Here is a 19,141-nt window from a genome sequence, read left to right as displayed (position 1 = left end):
TATTTTTGTCTCCTCCCTCCTTCCTTTTTTTAGTTTCCTTTTTATTTATTGTACCAAAGATGGTATTGAGGCATCGCTCTAAAGAAAAGGATTTTTTTTAAATTTTTTTTAATTTTTATCTGACCTGTAAAATGATTGTCTTTTTTAAATGTTTTCCTTTTTTTTTTATTTTTCTGTTCTCTTGCGTGTTTTTAATTGGGCTTTAAAATTTCTGAATCATGTGTAAGTTGCTGTTTGGACTCCAAGGCCTTTCACATTCATGTTTGTTTCAAAGTATATTGTGGGTGATTTTGGAGGATCCTAAAACAAAAATAAAGTTAATAGACAGCTACAGAAGATTGAGAAGGGTCGGTGTCCGTTGTGTCTGCAAAAAAAAAAAAAATGTGGAAAAAAAAATCCACGACTTGAGACAATGATAAACCCCCCCTACGCCCATGGAGAGCGTCGTCATGTGAGCCATGCTGTAATATATCTTCACAACGCTTTGGTGGATAGACACGACTGTTTGATGTAGTTGATGCGACTTTGCTGCCTTCTGTGTGTTGATGGTAGCAAAGCTGTGAACACGTAGAAATCATGACATTTCCCCCCCAAAAAAACCCCTGTGTATGCCAAACGTTCAACAAAATCTTATGTACTGTCTGGCATCCCTGTAGCCCAGGACCTTCTGCTTTTTATTTTGTATATCAGAGTTTTATTAATGTTTTAAAAGCAAAATTTTATTCTAGCAATTTTTTTTTAATTAAAGAAAAGCCTCTAAATTTGTAATGTAGAACAGAGGTCCCCAACCTTTGGCACGCCAGAGAAACTTTAACCCCCAGCATTCACCCTTATAAGCATGCTTGGGGTTGTAGTTTTTATAACATCTGGTTTGCCAAAGGTTCCTATAACCCCCTTTATGTAGAATATTGTCATTTGACTTTTTAAAGGGGTTGTCCAGGATTAATGGAGGCAGAAAAAGTGGTAAGAAGTGGGAAAAAAAATTTGTATATACAGGCGGTCCCCTATTTAAGGACCCCCAACTCACAGATGGACCCCTCTGTCCACTGTGACCTCTGGTGAAGCTCTCTGGATATTACTATAGTCCTAGATTGCAATACAGGCGGTCCCCTACTTAAGGACACCCGACTTAGACAACCCATAGTTACAGACAAACCACTGTGACCTCTGGTGACCTCTCTGGATGTTACTATAGTCCCAGACTGCAATGAGCAGCTGTAAGGTGTCTGTAATGAAGCTTTATTGATAATCCTTGGTCCAATTACAGCAAAAAATTTTGAAACTCCAATTGTCACTGGGGCAAAAAAAAATTTCCCTCTGGATCTACCATTATAAAATATACAGTTCCGACTTACATACAAATTCAACTTAAGAACAAACCTACGGGCCCTATTTTGTATGTAACCCGGGGACGGCCTGTAATCGGCTGTAAGGTGCCTGTAATGAAGTTTTATTGATAATTCTTGTTCCTATTACAGCAAAACAATTTGAAACTCCAGTTGTCTCTGGGGCAAAAAAAAAATAAAAAATTGTCTAGAACTACAATAATAAAATATACAGTTTCGACTTCCGTACAAATTCAACTTAAGAACAAACCTATGGACCCTATCTTGTATGTAACCCGGGGACTGCCTGTATATTGTTTTGTTATTGTGGTAAAAACTACCCTCGATCCAGTGCAGCAGCCCTGGGTTGTACCTGCAGAAGTCACATGATCTCTGCAGGAGACCAGAGCAGCAGTGCTGGAATAGGATTTTTCAATATTGGGTATAGCTTACAATTTGGTAAGAGGGTAAGCTCTGCTCTGTGTGCAGCAGTCCTGGGTCATCATCCCTACTGAGGTCACATGATCACAGAGGGAGCACCGGAGTAGCTGTGCTGGAATGGGAGAATTTATATAAGATATATGTAGATATAGATTGTATTCTTATTCTTCCACTTTCCCTGCTTCTAGGATTGGGCTTATAATGCACATTAAGTAATGCCGTAAAATATTACAACTCCTATTGGAAGCTTGTCACCCATGAGCAAGTTCAGACCTATCAGTTGTCAGTTTCCGCGCGGTTTGGCCCGATTTATAATGAGCTTGAAGCGGGTTTCTCGGACCAAACTCATTTTATTTAAGGAACCTGGAAAATCCCTTTAAAGAATCTCTGTTCTCATTCGTTCCACTTTTTTCGTTCTCCCCATTCGGAGCGGCCTGGAGAGTTTTTATTATTTGTGAAGTGCTATAACTTATATAGACCTATACTTTTTATTTCTTCCCCAACACAAGGGTTTTTTCTACTGTGGATAAAAGATGTAACACTTTAACCCATCGAAGGACTTTGCTCTTTTACTGCTCTGTAACTTATGGAGATATTTGGTTTGTTTTTTTAATTTTTTTTCTTAATCTGTTTCCAAAAAAATCGCTGTATGGAAAATGAAAGTACAAGACTATCGGTTGCTTCTTTTGCCCCCCCCCCCCTTCTCTTTGTTCCCTCCCTTCTATTTACTGACTTATTATGTGAATCCGGTCCCTACTGTTACCGTACAGAGCAGAGGTTTGTACTGCACAAGCGATCAATAAATGAGGCTCTACTTTGGACTATTGGTTTGTTTGAAAAAACATTAAAAATGGGGGGAAAAAAAAAAAATCTATCTGGATGATGGAAGTTGGGGGGCAGGGGTCATTGGAGGTCACGACCTTGTGGTAGAAATAGACTGCAGAGGCTGTGATCAGATTTCTACGTACTGTATGTTTCTCTGTGTGTTGATGGATGATCGTTATCTTTTCTATTTGCAGAATGTTTTGTACAATTCTCTTCATTATTATTATTTACTCGCTGGTTTTCCATTCTCTCTGTGGTTTAGGTGTAAGCGGGGGACACCTGCTCTTCATACCTATCCCTAATGTGACTAGGACCAGCACAGGTGAGCAGCTTGTGAAGCTTCATAGATATTTATACATAGGGAGTAACTTGTTCTCTTCGTTTATCACAAGAACGAGGGTCCCAAGTGCCCTTATAGAAGTAAAAAGTGGTCAGATGTGTTCAGTATAGCTCCTTTCATGGTCTATGGCAGTGGTGGCGAACCTATGGCACGTGTGCCGGAGGCGGCACTCTGAGCCCTTTCTGTGGGCACCCAGGCCTTCACTCCAGCACAGAATTTGCTAGACATGACTCAAGGTTTCCTCCAAGACAGCCATGGAAAGGCTATGCTCAGTGGTATTTTAAAGCGACACCTTCTTGGCTGCCAGGACTAGACAAGAAGCGAGAAGGTGTGGACGGAGATGGATTATTGTTGGAGCTCCTGCTCTGTGTCCCCTGATTCTTCCTCTTCCAGGGACCATGGAAGGAAGCTATAATCCAAATTTCTTAGGATGCCAATACGATTGAAACTTGTGATACAGCTAGGATCAATAGGTTACTGCTTAAAAATTGTCATGTTGGCACCTTGCAACATAAAAGTGGGCTTTGGTTGTAGGTTGGGCACTCAGTCTCGAAAAGGTTCACCATCACTGGTCTATGGGATGGATAGCTGAGCTTTGTAGTGCATTATATTATCCTCAGAGGAAAACCAAGCTCCCTGCTTATAGAATCAGTACAATGTGTGCTATACTAATGCTTCATTCAACAACACAAAGCCACTGATCTTCTCTGGCTAAGGCTACATTCACACGACATGTATATACGCCCCCCCGTAGGCCGGCAATGGGCGCACGGAAGTGGTACGCTGTTACTGTTCCGTAGCTGGGGGAAAGATCTTTCCCCGTATTACGGCGCCCCCTCCTCTCCCATGCGCAGATGTGTGCCCCCTATGCTAGGGTACCTTCGTGTGAACGTAGCCTTACACTGGTTTCACATGGCAAGTTATGATTCAAGAAGGCTTTTCACAAATGCCCAAGTCTCAAAACTTATCTGCTGTCATCGTTGTCTGAACGAACCTCACACCAGGCTGCAACTATCAATCCTGTGCTGGAAGGATAACTTTGTTTTAAAGGGAATGTGGTTAAAAAAAGACTTTCTTGAGGCTAAAGCTAAAATAAAAATCTCAAGGGAGGAGCAGGACTCCAGGTTCTAGGAATACAATGATAAGGAGTCCTGATCTTCCCTCAAGTTCCTGGACCTTGTATTATCCAATGAATGAATTAGTGCACTCTGTTCCCATCTTGACAGGGGAAAAAAACTGAAATGTAGATGTTTTTGCTAATTTTTTTTTTAACTGAAATCTCCCCTGGTGATAAGTATTCAGCCCCCTTGCTCAGTGTTTCTCCTGCCCCTGGATTTGGGGATCCTCTGCCTCTTTCTTGCGGATCCTCTCCAGTTCCCTCAGGTTGGATGGTGAACATTGGTGGAGACCAATTTCCAGTCTCTTCAGAGATGCTCCATAAGGTTTAGGTCCGGGTTCTGGCTGGGCCGGTCAGGAATGGTCACAGAGATGTTCTGAAGCCTCTGCTGTGTTATTTTAGCTCTGGGCTTAGGGTCATTGTCTTGTTGGAAGGTTCGGGCCAGTCTGAGGTCCAGAGCATCTGGAAGAGGTTTTCATCCAGGATATTTCTGCACTTGGCCACATTTATCTTTCCTTCCATTACCCCCAGTGGTCCTGCCCCCCCCCCCCCCCCCCCCATATAGCATGATGCTTCCCCCCATGTGTCACTGCTGGGATTGTATTTGGCAGGTGATGAGTGGCACCTGGTTTTTTCCATTGCTTAGAATTATCACCAAAAAGTTCAGTCTTCATCTCATCAGAGCAGAGAATCTTATTCCTCATAGTCCGGGTCCTGCATGTGTTTTGCATACTGGATGCGGCTTTCATAGGTCTTGCACTGAGGGGAAGCTTCCAGACTCTGCCATAAAGCCCCGACTGCTGCAGGCTGCAGTGATAGGCGTCTCCCATCTCCCTACTGCATCTCTGGAGCTCGGCCACAATGATCCCAGAGTTCTTCTTTACTTCTCTCTCCAAGGCTCTTCTCCCATGATTGCTTAGTTTGGTTAGACGGCCAAGGCAAGGAAGAGTTGTGATCGTCCCAAATTTCCTTCATTTAAGGATTATGGAGGCCATTGTGCTCTTGGGAAACTTGAGTGCTGCAGAATTTCTTTTGTAATCTTGAATTCTTTCTGTGAGTTCCTTGGGCAGTTCTTTAGACCTCATGATTCTCATATGTACTGACATGCTCTGTGAGGTCTTATATAGTTATATAATCAAGTCCAATCAGTGTAATTAAACACAGCTGGACTACAATGAAGGAATAGAACCATCTCAAGGAGGATCAGAAGGAAATGGACACCAAGTAGGTTACATATGAGTGTCACAGCAAAGAGCCTGTATTTTAATCACTATATGATATTTCATTTTTTCTTGTTTAATAAATTAACAAAAATATCTACATTTTCTGTCAAAATGGGGGCAGAGTGCACATGTGTAACTTTTTTGTTCTTACTAATTAGCTGCCATGAAACAGATTGAAACATTTAAAGGGGTCTGTATAGTTTCTGTACCTACTGTATATAACACTGGCCAATTATTACATCACTGCTGACAATAGATGATGTCACAACTTATCTCCTCCTATCAGTGCAGGACGTGTAGAAACTCTCCATAGAATCTAGAATATAAATTTGATCCAAGGATTTAATAAGCATAAAAGCTGATGACACATTCCCTTTAAGTCACTGGACACTTACAATAGATGCATCGGATATTAGATAAGTGGGTCCTGATCCATAGAACTTGACCTATTAACCTTTCTCGGGGTAGAAATGAGGCATTTGAACATATGAGGAAGAAAATACAAACTACTGAAAGTGACCAATGGATGTAACATGTTATTACAGTAACAGAATGTGAAGGGCTCTACATATCACAGCAACCACCGGTGTATAAGTGACCTATGGGTATGATGTGTAATATACTCTGCACATGTGGAGACTTTGTTTCTCCCTCAACACTTAGAGTTTATGCTCTGATACTGGTGGTGTCAATTTTAAAGGAACGGGGAAAAAATATGGCAAGTGTATATTGTGGACCCAGCAACATAATGTACAGTATCAGTGTCTCTATTATTCTGTACTTATCCTGAGTTACATCCTGTATTATACTCCAGAGCTGCACTCACTATTCTGCTGCTGGTGCAGTCACTGTGTACATACATGACATTACTTATCCTGTACTTATCCTGAGTTACATCCTGTATTATACCCCAGAGCTGCACTCACTATTCTGCTGCTGGTGCAGTCACTGTGTACATACATGACATTACTTATCCTGTACTGATCCTGAGTTACATCCTGTATTATACTCCAGAGCTGCACTCACTATTCTGCTGCTGGTGCAGTCACTGTGTACACACATGACATTACTTATCCTGTACTGATCCTGAGTTACATCCTGTATTATACTCCAGAGCTGCACTCACTATTCTGCTGCTGGTGCAGTCACTGTGTACATACATGACATTACTTATCCTGTACTGATCCTGAGTTACATCCTGTATTATACTCCGGAGCTGCACTCACTTTTCTGCTGCTGGTGTAGTCACTGTGTACATACATGACATTACTTATCCTGTACTGATCCTGAGTTACATCCTGTATTATACTTCAGAGCTGCACTCACTATTCTGCTGCTGGTGCAGTCACTGTGTACATACATAACATTACTTACCCTGTACTGATCCTGAGTTACATCCTGTATTATACTCCGGAGCTGCACTCACTTTTCTGCTGCTGGTGTAGTCACTGTGTACATACATGACATTACTTATCCTGTACTTATCCTGAGTTACATCCTGTATTATACCCCAGAGCTGCACTCACTATTCTGCTGCTGGTGCAGTCACTGTGTACATACATGACATTACTTATCCTGTACTGATCCTGAGTTACATCCTGTATTATACTCCAGAGCTGCACTCACTATTCTGCTGCTGGTGCAGTCACTGTGTACACACATGACATTACTTATCCTGTACTGATCCTGAGTTACATCCTGTATTATACTCCAGAGCTGCACTCACTATTCTGCTGCTGGTGCAGTCACTGTGTACATACATGACATTACTTATCCTGTACTGATCCTGAGTTACATCCTGTATTATACTCCGGAGCTGCACTCACTTTTCTGCTGCTGGTGTAGTCACTGTGTACATACATGACATTACTTATCCTGTACTGATCCTGAGTTACATCCTGTATTATACTTCAGAGCTGCACTCACTATTCTGCTGCTGGTGCAGTCACTGTGTACATACATAACATTACTTACCCTGTACTGATCCTGAGTTACATCCTGTATTATACTCCGGAGCTGCACTCACTTTTCTGCTGCTGGTGTAGTCACTGTGTACATACATGACATTACTTATCCTGTACTGATCCTGAGTTACATCCTGTATTATACCCCAGAGCTGCACTCACTATTCTGCTGCTGGTGCAGTCACTGTGTACATACATGACATTACTTATCCTGTACTGATCCTGAGTTACATCCTGTATTATACTCCGGAGCTGCACTCACTTTTCTGCTGCTGGTGTAGTCACTGTGTACATACATGACATTACTTATCCTGTACTGATCCTGAGTTACATCCTGTATTATACTTCAGAGCTGCACTCACTATTCTGCTGCTGGTGCAGTCACTGTGTACATACATGACATTACTTATCCTGTACTGATCCTGAGTTACATCCTGTATTATACTCCCGAGCTGCACTCACTTTTCTGCTGCTGGTGTAGTCACTGTGTACATACATGACATTACTTATCCTGTACTGATCCTGAGTTACATCCTGTATTATACCCCAGAGCTGCACTCACTATTCTGCTGCTGGTGCAGTCACTGTGTACATACATGACATTACTTATCCTGTACTGATCCTGAGTTACATCCTGTATTATACCCCAGAGCTGCACTCACTATTCTGCTGCTGGTGCAGTCACTGTGTACATACATGACATTACTTATCCTGTACTGATCCTGAGTTACATCCTGTATTATACCCCAGAGCTGCACTCACTATTCTTCTGCTGGTGCAGTCACTGTGTATATACATGACATTACTTATCCTGTATTATACCCCAGTGCTGCACTCACTATTCTGCTGCTGGTGCAGTCACTGTGTACATACATGACATTACTTATCCTGTACTGATCCTGAGTTACATCCTGTATTATACCCCAGAGCTGCACTCACTATTCTGCTGCTGGTGCAGTCACTGTGTACATACATGACATTACTTATCCTGTACTGATCCTGAGTTACATCCTGTATTATACCCCAGAGCTGCACTCACTATTCTGCTGCTGGTGCAGTCACTGTGTACATACATGACATTACTTATCCTGTACTGATCCTGAGTTACATCCTGTATTATACTCCAGAGCTGCACTCACTATTCTGCTGCTGGTGCAGGCACTGTGTACATACATGACATTACTTATCCTGTACTGATCCTGATTTACATCCTGTATTATACCCCAGAGCTGCAGTCACTATTCTGCTGCTGGTGTAGTCACTGTGTACATACATGACATTACTTATCCTGTACTGATCCTGAGTTACATCCTGTATTATACCCCAGAGCTGCACTCACTATTCTGCTGCTGGTGCAGTCACTGTGTACATACATGACATTACTTATCCTGTACTGATCATGCGTTACATCCTGTATTATACCCCAGAGCTGCACTCACTATTCTTCTGCTGGTGCAGTCACTGTGTATATACATGACATTACTTATCCTGTATTATACCCCAGTGCTGCACTCACTATTCTGCTGCTGGTGCAGTCACTGTGTACATACATGACATTACTTATCCTGTACTGATCCTGAGTTACATCCTGTATTATACCCCAGAGCTGCACTCACTATTCTGCTGCTGGTGCAGTCACTGTGTACATACATGACATTACTTATCCTGTACTGATCCTGAGTTACATCCTGTATTATACTCCAGAGCTGCACTCACTATTCTGCTGCTGGTGCAGGCACTGTGTACATACATGACATTACTTATCCTGTACTGATCCTGATTTACATCCTGTATTATACCCCAGAGCTGCAGTCACTATTCTGCTGCTGGTGTAGTCACTGTGTACATACATGACATTACTTATCCTGTACTGATCCTGAGTTACATCCTGTATTATACCCCAGAGCTGCACTCACTATTCTGCTGCTGGTGCAGGCACTGTGTACATACATGACATTACTTATCCTGTACTGATCCTGAGTTACATCCTGTATTATACTTCAGAGCTGCACTCACTATTCTGCTGCTGGTGCAGTCACTGTGTACATACATGACATTACTTATCCTGTACTGATCCTGAGTTACATCCTGTATTATACTCCGGAGCTGCACTCACTTTTCTGCTGCTGGTGTAGTCACTGTGTACATACATGACATTACTTATCCTGTACTGATCCTGAGTTACATCCTGTATTATACCCCAGAGCTGCACTCACTATTCTGCTGCTGGTGCAGTCACTGTGTACATACATGACATTACTTATCCTGTACTGATCCTGAGTTACATCCTGTATTATACCCCAGAGCTGCACTCACTATTCTGCTGCTGGTGCAGTCACTGTGTACATACATGACATTACTTATCCTGTACTGATCCTGAGTTACATCCTGTATTATACCCCAGAGCTGCACTCACTATTCTTCTGCTGGTGCAGTCACTGTGTATATACATGACATTACTTATCCTGTATTATACCCCAGTGCTGCACTCACTATTCTGCTGCTGGTGCAGTCACTGTGTACATACATGACATTACTTATCCTGTACTGATCCTGAGTTACATCCTGTATTATACCCCAGAGCTGCACTCACTATTCTGCTGCTGGTGCAGTCACTGTGTACATACATGACATTACTTATCCTGTACTGATCCTGAGTTACATCCTGTATTATACCCCAGAGCTGCACTCACTATTCTGCTGCTGGTGCAGTCACTGTGTACATACATGACATTACTTATCCTGTACTGATCCTGAGTTACATCCTGTATTATACTCCAGAGCTGCACTCACTATTCTGCTGCTGGTGCAGGCACTGTGTACATACATGACATTACTTATCCTGTACTGATCCTGATTTACATCCTGTATTATACCCCAGAGCTGCAGTCACTATTCTGCTGCTGGTGTAGTCACTGTGTACATACATGACATTACTTATCCTGTACTGATCCTGAGTTACATCCTGTATTATACCCCAGAGCTGCACTCACTATTCTGCTGCTGGTGCAGTCACTGTGTACATACATGACATTACTTATCCTGTACTGATCCTGAGTTACATCCTGTATTATACCCCAGAGCTGCACTCACTATTCTTCTGCTGGTGCAGTCACTGTGTATATACATGACATTACTTATCCTGTATTATACCCCAGTGCTGCACTCACTATTCTGCTGCTGGTGCAGTCACTGTGTACATACATGACATTACTTATCCTGTACTGATCCTGAGTTACATCCTGTATTATACCCCAGAGCTGCACTCACTATTCTGCTGCTGGTGCAGTCACTGTGTACATACATGACATTACTTATCCTGTACTGATCCTGAGTTACATCCTGTATTATACCCCAGAGCTGCACTCACTATTCTTCTGCTGGTGCAGTCACTGTGTATATACATGACATTACTTATCCTGTATTATACCCCAGTGCTGCACTCACTATTCTGCTGCTGGTGCAGTCACTGTGTACATACATGACATTACTTATCCTGTACTGATCCTGAGTTACATCCTGTATTATACCCCAGAGCTGCACTCACTATTCTGCTGCTGGTGCAGTCACTGTGTACATACATGACATTACTTATCCTGTACTGATCCTGAGTTACATCCTGTATTATACTCCAGAGCTGCACTCACTATTCTGCTGCTGGTGCAGGCACTGTGTACATACATGACATTACTTATCCTGTACTGATCCTGATTTACATCCTGTATTATACCCCAGAGCTGCAGTCACTATTCTGCTGCTGGTGTAGTCACTGTGTACATACATGACATTACTTATCCTGTACTGATCCTGAGTTACATCCTGTATTATACCCCAGAGCTGCACTCACTATTCTGCTGCTGGTGCAGGCACTGTGTACATACATGACATTACTTATCCTGTACTGATCCTGAGTTACATCCTGTATTATACCCCAGAGCTGCACTCACTATTCTGCTGCTGGTGCAGTCACTGTGTACATACATGACATTACTTATCCTGTACTGATCCTGAGTTACATCCTGTATTATACCCCAGAGCTGCACTCACTATTCTGCTGCTGGTGCAGTCACTGTGTACATACATGACATTACTTATCCTCTACTGATCCTGAGTTACATCCTGTATTATACCCCAGAGCTGCACTCACTATTCTTCTGCTGGTGCAGTCACTGTGTATATACATGACATTACTTATCCTGTATTATACCCCAGTGCTGCACTCACTATTCTGCTGCTGGTGCAGTCACTGTGTACATACATGACATTACTTATCCTGTACTGATCCTGAGTTACATCCTGTATTATACCCCAGAGCTGCACTCACTATTCTGCTGCTGGTGCAGTCACTGTGTACATACATGACATTACTTATCCTGTACTGATCCTGATTTACATCCTGTATTATACTCCAGAGCTGCACTCACTATTCTGCTGCTGGTGCAGGCACTGTGTACATACATGACATTACTTATCCTGTACTGATCCTGATTTACATCCTGTATTATACCCCAGAGCTGCAGTCACTATTCTGCTGCTGGTGTAGTCACTGTGTACATACATGACATTACTTATCCTGTACTGATCCTCAGTTACATCCTGTATTATACTCCAGAGCTGCACTCACTATTCTTAAACCTAGCAGTTTAGGGCATTGTCCTGTTCCCCATAGTCTCAGGTTTTCTGCATCCTCCAGCAGGTTTCCTTCCAGTATTACCTTGTACTTAACTCCATCTTCCCCGTATCTGTTGAGATTTTGCTCCCCCCCCCCCCCCCACACCCCCACCGCAGAATGATGCGGCCCCCCAGATATGACATTGGGATCTGAGGGATGTGCAGTGCATTAGTTGAGCAGAGCTCTTCCTCCATCTTCTTGCAGTCTCCCTACATAGGATGGGACATGATATGTCTTGTAGATTTGTGGAGGACCTCTCTTATCCGGGGGTCTCTTATTTGGGCTGTCAGTGTAGGGCCTCATCTTGGTAGTTCTGCAGTGGTGTGTGACTCCTTCCATGTACAGATAATGATGATCAGAGCTCCCTAGCCCTGCAATACTCTGTGCCACATCTGTATCCCTGAGCTGCCCGCTGCAGATTGTTTAATGCTGCTCCTGTTTTTATCCGTGAATTTTACTACCCAATTTGAGCTCAGAGGGGGTCTTATCTGCCTCCCCCAGGATAGTAAAGCACTTGCTCCATGACACTCAGAATCTGTTCTCACCTGTGCTCGCTGCCGCGCCCGCACTGCTCACTTCTCCCTGCTCCTGATGCCTGTCCACGGCCTGTGCACACACGCCGGCCTCAGGAAATTTAAAGGGCCAGCGCACCATTATTTGGAGCTGCCCGTTTCCTAGAAATCTACTTAAGCCTGCCTCTCCCTGCACACCCTGCCGGATCTTTGTGCTCATGCCTAAGAGAAAGCTGTTCCTTGCAACCTGTTTCTGTGTATTGACCTCCCATTGTGACCCCGGACCTGTTCCTGATTCTACTGCTGCCAGCCCTGACCTCCTGCTCGATGCAAGACCCTGAACCGTCGCCGCCTTTGTTGACCTATTGTCTGTCCCCGCTGTCCCTGACCACGAGATTGCCTGCTGATTCTGTACCTCGACCTTGGCTACGCCAGCACCTAGGGTTCTTGGGAGAAGCGTCCCTAGGTGAGAGCAAAGTTTCTCCACGCCTGAATTTTCCCATGCTCCACAGCTTCGGCACTGGAAGCCAAATTCAGGTCGCTGCTTTTTTGGACTCTTGTTCTGCGGGAAACTTTCTGGATGCTGCTCTGGTCTCCCAGCATCACATCTCTGTGGTCCGCCTCGAGAAGCCTCTGGTCATCTCCTCAGTAAGCGGACAAATCCTCTCCGATTTGGTCCCGTACCACACTGAGCCCATCTCCCAGCAAGTCGGAGCTCTTTATTAAGAGAGACTATCTTTCTACGCGCTGCCACGCTCCACCTAGTCTCTCCTGCTGGGCCTTCCGTGGCTGCTGCTTCACGCACCAGTCCTTAATTGGAAGACGGGGGAGATCCTCCATTGGGGTCGTGAGTGCCAGTCTCATTGCATGGTGATGCTTCTACCAGTACCTGTCCTAGTCTGCTCCATAGCTCCCAAGCCTCTGGAGTGTCTACCAATGTGTTACCAGACCTATGCAGATGTGTTCTCCAAGAGATTTTGCCATCACACCGTCCATATGACTGCCCTGTGGATCTCCTGCCGGGTGCCTCCTCTCCCCGGGGTCAGGTGTATCCTCTTTCAGTTCCCGAGACTGCAGCAATGTGGGAGTATATCCAAGAGAACCTGCAGAGATAGTTTATACATCAGTCCTCCTCTCAGGCTGGTGCAGGCTTCTTTTTCATGACCCAGAAGGATGGGTCACTCCGTCCTTGCATTGACTATCGCCATATTAACAAGGTCACGGTTCAGAACCGCTATCTGTTGCCATTGATCAGGGAGCTCTTTACCGGCTGCTTGGCTACAATGTTTACTCAAAGCTGTATCTCCGTGGAGCCTACAGTCATGGCCAAAAGTTTTGAGAATGATACAAATGTTAATTTTTACAAAGTCTCCTGCATCAGGTTTTATAATGGTAATTTGCATATACTCCTGAATGTTATAAGGAGCGATCAGCTTGGCATCATTGTTTCTCTTCTGTTAACCATGGTTATCTCTAAAGAAATATGTGCAGTCATCATTGCACTGCACAAAACTGGCCGAACAGGGAAGAGTATCGCAGCTAGAAAGATTGCACCTCAGTCACCAATCTATCGCATCTTCAAGGAGAGAGGTTCAATTGTTGCCCAAAAGGCTCCAGGGCCCCCAAGAAGGACCAGCAAGTACCAGGACCGTCTCTTACAAGTGTTTCAGCTTGGGGATGGGGCTCCCAGCGGTGCAGAGCTTGCTCAGGAATGGCAGCAGCAGGTGTGAGGCATCTGCACGCACTGTGACACTGCGGAGACTCCTGGAGCAAGGCCTGGTGTCCAGGAGGGCAGCAAAGAAGCCACTTTTCTCCAGAAACCATCAGGGACAGACTGATATTCTGCAGGAGGTGCAGGGAGTGGACGCTGAGGACTGGGGGAAAGTCATTGTCTCTGATGAATCCTCTTTCCGATTGTTTGGAACATCTGGAAAACAGCTTGTTGGGAGAAGACTAGGTGAGCGATACAACCAGTCTTGTCTCATGCCACCTGTAAAGCCTCCTGCAGCCATTCATGTGTGGGGCGGCTTCTCAGCCAAGGGAATCGGCTCTCACAGTCTTGCCTAAAAACACATCCATGAATAAAGAATGGGACCAGAATGTCCTCTAGGAGCCACTTCTCCCAACCCTCCAGGAGCAGATGGTGATGAGCAATGCCTTCTCCAGCATGATGGAGCACATGCCATAAAGCAAAGGTGATAACTAAATGGCTCAGGGAACAAAACATAGAGATTTTGGGTCTATGGCCTGGAAACTCCCCGGATCTTATCCCATTGAGAACTTGTGGTCAAGAGACGGATGCACAAACCAAAACCAATAAATTGTGACGCACAATCAATGCTTACATCTTAAGAATAGACGGCTATCAGTCAGGATTTGGTGCAGAAGGTGAGTGAGAGCTGCCAGGGAGAATTGCAGGGGTCCTGAAGAAGAAGGAGAGGTCCTGCAGATACTGACTCGCTGCAGTAACTCCTCCTCACTGACAATAAAAGCTTTTGTTCCTCATAATATGATTGCACTTGTATTTCTGTATGTGATAAAAATATCTGACAAACCAGAGGCAACAGATCATGTGGAAATAGAAGATTTGTACAGTCATGGCCAAAAGTTTTGAGAATGACACAAACTCATCCTGATCCGAAAGGGGGACAAGTGGAAGACTGCTTTTAACACTCGTGATGGACATTTCGAGTACTTGGTGATGCCGTTTGGACTGTGTAATGCGCCAGCCGTATTTCAAGAATTTGTCAATGACATCTTCAGGGATCTGCTGTATATCTGTGTCGTAGTCTATCTTGAAAAAATTCTGGTATTCTCTCCTGACCCTTAGTCCCACCAGTCCCAAGTACGGCAAATTCTTGGATGCCTCCGGGCCAACCGCCTCTATGCCAAGCTTGAGAAATGTCAATTTCACCCGCTGAGTCTTCCTTTCCTCGGCTATATTATCACCTTCAGAGGTCTCCAGATGGATCCAGCCAGACTGTCTGCTATTCTACAATGGCCAACTCCGGAGGGTCTACGTGCCATACAGAGGTTCCTGAGCTTTGCAAACTATTACCAGCAGATTATCCTGCATTTCTCCACTTTGCTCACCAAGAAGGATGCCTATGGTCTCCGGCGGCTGAAGAATGGAGATAGAGAACTTCTTGCCATCAAATTTGCCCTGGAAGAATGGTAATATCTTCGAGAGGGAGCTCACCATCCGTTCTGCATATATACAGATGATAAAAATCTCCTGTGTCTCCACACAACCCAACTTCTTAACCCTAAGCAAGCCCGTTAGTTGCTCTTCTTTTCACGTTTCAACCTTCTCATCCACTTCCGTCCTGCGGAGAAGAACATCAAGGCTGGTGGCCTAATATGGTCAAAGATGGCACAGCTGGATTTTGTGGGTTCCTTCACTTCCTGTGCTCGTAATAAGCCATCTCGTCTCAAACCAGCTGGTCTACTATTGCCATTACCGATACCTAGCCGCCCATGCTCTCACGTGACCATGGACTTCATCACGGATCTTCCCTCTTCCTCTGGAAATACCGTCATCTTGGTGGTAACAGACCACTTCTCCAAGATCCCCTTCTGCCGTTTTGTGCCTCTGTGCGCTCTGCCGTCAGCTCCTCGTCTTGCCAGCCTGTTCTTCACCTACATCTTCTGGCTACAGGGACTTCCTGAGGACAATAGTCTCTGATCAGGGGGATCCAGTTTGTTTCCCGCTTCTGGCGTTCTTTCTGCAGTCAACTTCAAGTAAAGTTGGATTTCTCCTCAGCGCACCACCCTCAGTCCAATGCACACATTGAGCGTGTTAACCAGATTGTGGGATGTTACCTCCGTCATTTTGTTTCTGCCCGACAAGACGACTGGTCCACTCTGTTGCCGTGGGCGGAATTCTCCTATAATTCTTCTAGCTCCACCCCCTTCTTTATTGACTATGGACAGCATCCTCGTCCACGTTTATTAGGCTTTATAATGAACACCAAAATAAACAAAGTAAATAATAATTTACATAATTGATGCTTTTCTACTCCTCCAACCCGCCAAAATAAGAATGGGGCACATTTACTTACCCGTCCGGAGGAGTTCACAGAAAGCGACGATAATGCCCTGTGCCGCAATTCACCAAGATTGTAAGACCGATATCCGGCATGTGTCGCTTCCCCGCTCAGGTCCCCGGAGTTCACCTTCTTCTTCCTGGTGCATGTAAGTGCTTGATCTTGCGACACAATTTGAATCTTAAATCCCTCGCTCAGTCTGAATCAGTCGGATCGTCCAACGGCCGCCCCCCGATTTCTGTCGCATGAAAGCAGCACAGCTGCACCAAAATCCGAGCGTGTGTGACACAATCCCAGCGCAGACACCTGTTATATACCTGTCAAAGCCATGCAAATCCCGAAACCGGCAAAGAGTCAGATGAAAGTGCGATCCGCGACCCTTATTAAATAAGCCCCAATATGTAATCCTAGTGATCCAGCGAATAAAGAGAACATATTGGGGCAGATTTAGGTTAGACACCAGATCCATATAAGTGTCTGGTCCTGGGTGATAAATCTGGTGCAGAATCTCTAGTCGTACTCGGCACCTCCTATTAGTTGGCTTACTTTACTCCAGAAAACAAAATTCTGTTGGGTAAGCAGTATCTTTTTGGAGAGAAGCCACGCCCTGTTTTCACAGACCACACCCCTTTGCAGAGAGTCAGAAAACTGGATAGAACCCTTTAGAAATGTTGTGCAGACCATTTTCGTTTGTTTTTTAAGTGCAAATTATGAAAAATTCTGTGATAAACGGATTAATAAGTCTCCCCCACTATTTTTATGGTAACGCCCAGCCCCCCTCCCACACACACACAAAACTCCTATACAAGAACCAATGATTTTCTGTTCCTCCGCCCTGAAAAAGTTAATAAAACTTCATGATAAAGTTTGAGACGCCCAGAAATGAAGTCACTTGAAAGCAGAGCAGGTGTCTGTAAAGGCGAGTCCTGGCGATTCTCGAAAAAATGTTAAAAAATCTCTGAGCCTCTTAACATTGTCTAAATATTAGGAGACACGTAACACTGACCCATCATTACATTACTACTGACAATAGATGATGTCACAGCTTATCTCCTCCCCCTCCCTGTACAATGATCTCTATATAGATAATACTGACCCATCATTACATCACTACTGACAATAGATGATGTCACAGCTTATCTCCTCCTCCTCCCTGTACAATGACATCTATATAGATAACACTGACCAATCATTACATCATTACTGACAATAGATGATGTCACAGCTTATCTCCTCCTCCTCCCTGTACAATGACCTCTATATAGATAACACTGACCCATCATTACATCACTACTGACAATAGATGATGTCACAGCTTATCTCCTCCCCCTCCCTGTACAATGACATCTATATAGATAACACTGACCCATCATTACATCACTACTGACAATAGATGATGTCACAGCTTATCTCCTCCCCCTCCTGTACAATGACCTCTATATAGATAACACTGACCCATAATTACATCACTACTGACAATAGATGATGTCACAGATTATCTCCTCCCCCTCCCTGTACAATGACCTCTATATAGATAACACTGACCCATCATTACATCACTACTGACAATAGATGATGTCACAGCTTATCTCCTCCCCCTCCCTGTACAATGACCTCTATATAGATAACACTGACCCATCATTACATCACTACTGACAATAGATGATGTCACAGCTTATCTCCTTCTCCTCCCTGTACAATGACCTCTATATAGATAACACTGACCCATCATTACATCACTACTGACAATACATGATGTCACAGCTTATCTCCTCCCCCTCCCTGTACAATGATCTCTATATAGATAATACTGACCCATCATTACATCACTACTGACAATAGATGATGTCACAGCTTATCTCCTCCTCCTCCCTGTACAATGACATCTATATAGATAACACTGACCAATCATTACATCATTACTGACAATAGATGATGTCACAGCTTATCTCCTCCTCCTCCCTGTACAATGACCTCTATATAGATAACACTGACCCATCATTACATCACTACTGACAATAGATGATGTCACAGCTTATCTCCTCCCCCTCCCTGTACAATGACATCTATATAGATAACACTGACCCATCATTACATCACTACTGACAATAGATGATGTCACAGCTTATCTCCTCCCCCTCCTGTACAATGACCTCTATATAGATAACACTGACCCATAATTACATCACTACTGACAATAGATGATGTCACAGATTATCTCCTCCCCCTCCCTGTACAATGACCTCTATATAGATAACACTGACCCATCATTACATCACTACTGACAATAGATGATGTCACAGCTTATCTCCTCCACCTCCCTGTACAATGACCTCTATATAGATAACACTGACCCATCATTACATCACTACTGACAATAGATGATGTCACAGCTTATCTCCTTCTCCTCCCTGTACAATGACCTCTATATAGATAACACTGACCCATCATTACATCACTACTGACAATACATGATGTCACAGCTTATCTCCTCCCCCTCCCTGTACAATGACCTCTATATAGATAACACTGACCCATCATTACATCACTACTGACAATAGATGATGTCACAGCTTATCTCCTCCCCCTCCCTGTACAATGACCTCTATATAGATAACACTGACCCATCATTACATCACTACTGACAATAGATGATGTCACAGCTTATCTCCTTCT

This window comes from Engystomops pustulosus, chromosome 6 (assembly GCF_040894005.1).
Source record: "Engystomops pustulosus chromosome 6, aEngPut4.maternal, whole genome shotgun sequence".
Lineage (NCBI taxonomy): Eukaryota > Metazoa > Chordata > Amphibia > Anura > Leptodactylidae > Engystomops > Engystomops pustulosus.
This window is presented reverse-complemented; position numbering follows the sequence as displayed.